Raw genomic sequence first — 2181 nt, forward strand, 5'->3', positions numbered from 1 at the left:
TGGGGGGCTGGGACCCATGGGGGGTGACCCACGACATGGGGAGACACGTGGGGGGACGTGGGGATGGACAACTCCAAAGGGAACCACCAGGAACCAGCATCTCCAGAAGGTTTCCTCAAGGAACCATCATCTCTATAGGGTTCCTCCAACCCATAGGGACCATATTGGGAGGCAGAGAGTTGTGGGGCATGACCTATGGGGTGCTGGGACCAACAGGGGGACGTGAGGATGGACAACTCCATGGGGAGCCCCAAGGAACCATCATCTCCAGAAGGTTTCCTCAAGGAACTACCATCTCTATAGGGTTCCTCCAACCCATAGGGACTATATGGGGGGCAGAGGGTCCTGGGGGGTGACCCACGGCGTGGGGAGACACGTGGGGGGACGTGGGGATGGACAACTCCAGAGGGAACCTCCAGGAACCAGCATCTCTGTAGGGTTCCTCCAAGGAACCATCATCTCTGTAGGGTTCCTCCAACCCATAGGGACCATATGGGGGGCAGAGGGTCTTGGGGGTTGACCTATGGGGGGCTGAGACCCATGGGGGGTGACCCACGGCGTGGGGAGACACGTGGGGGGACGTGGGGATGGACAACTCCAGGGGGAACCACCAGGAACCAGCATCTCCAGAAGGTTTCCTCAAGGAACCATCATCTCCGTAGGGTTCTTCAAGGAACCATCATCTCTGTAGGGTTCCTCCAAGGAACCACCATCTCTATAGGGTTCCTCCAACCCAGACAGACCACCTGGGGGGCTGGGACCCATGGGGGGTGACCTATGGGGGGCTGGGACCCATGGGGGGATGTGGGGATGGACAACTCCATGGGGAACCACCAGGAACCAGCATCTCCAGAAGGTTCCTCAAGGAACCACCATCTCCGTAGGGTTCCTTCAACCCACAGAGACCACCTGGGGGGCTAGGACCCATGGGGGGTGACCTATGGGGGGCTAGGATCCATGGGGGGTGACCCACGGCGTGGGGAGACACGTGGGGGGACGTGGGGATGGACAACTCCAAAGGGAACCCCGAGGAACCAGCATCTCCAGAAGGTTCCTCCAAGGAACCATCATCTCCGTAGGGTTCTTCAAGGAACCATCATCTCTGTAGGGTTCCTCAAGGAACCACCATCTCTGTAGGGTTCCTCCAACCCATAGGGACCATATGGGGGGCTGGGACCCATGGGGGGTGACCCACGACATGGGGAGACACGTGGGGGGACGTGGGGATGGACAACTCCAAAGGGAACCACCAGGAACCAGCATCTCCAGAAGGTTTCCTCAAGGAACCATCATCTCTATAGGGTTCCTCCAACCCATAGGGACCATATTGGGAGGCAGAGAGTTGTGGGGCATGACCCATGGGGTGCTGGGACCAACAGGGGGACGTGAGGATGGACAACTCCATGGGGAACCCCAAGGAACCATCATCTCCAGAAGGTTTCCTCAAGGAACCACCATCTCTATAGGGTTCCTCCAACCCATAGGGACTATATGGGGGGCAGAGGGTCCTGGGGGGTGACCCACGGCGTGGGGAGACACGTGGGGGGACGTGGGGATGGACAACTCCAGAGGGAACCTCCAGGAACCAGCATCTCTGTAGGGTTCCTCCAAGGAACCATCATCTCTGTAGGGTTCTTCAAGGAACCATCATCTCTATAGGGTTCTTCCAACCCATAGGGACCATCTAGGGGACAGACAGTCTTGGGGGGTGACCTATGGGGGGCTGGGACCCATGGGGGGACGTGGGGATGGACAACTCCATGGGGAACCCCAAGGAACCAGCATCTCCAGAAGGTTTCCTCAAGGAACCACCATCTCTATAGGGTTTCTCCAACCTATAAGGACCATCTGGGGGGCAGAGAGTTGTGGGGCGTGACCTATGGGGGGCTGGGACCCATGGGGGGTGACCTATGGGGGGCTGGGACCCATGAGGGAACGTGGGGATGGACAACTCCAAAGGGAACCCCAAGGAACCAGCATCTCCAGAAGGTTTCCTCAAGGAACCACCATCTCCGTAGGGTTCCTTCAACCCACAGAGACCACCTGGGGGGCTAGGACCCATGGGGGGTGACCTATGGGGGGCTGAGACCCATGGGGGGACGTGGGGATGGACAACTCCATGGGAAACCATCAGGAACCAGCATCTCTGTAGGGTTCCTCAAGGTACCACTAGTTCTTTAT

This window comes from Calidris pugnax, unplaced genomic scaffold, assembly GCF_001431845.1.
Source record: "Calidris pugnax isolate Ruff unplaced genomic scaffold, ASM143184v1 scaffold338, whole genome shotgun sequence".
Lineage (NCBI taxonomy): Eukaryota > Metazoa > Chordata > Aves > Charadriiformes > Scolopacidae > Calidris > Calidris pugnax.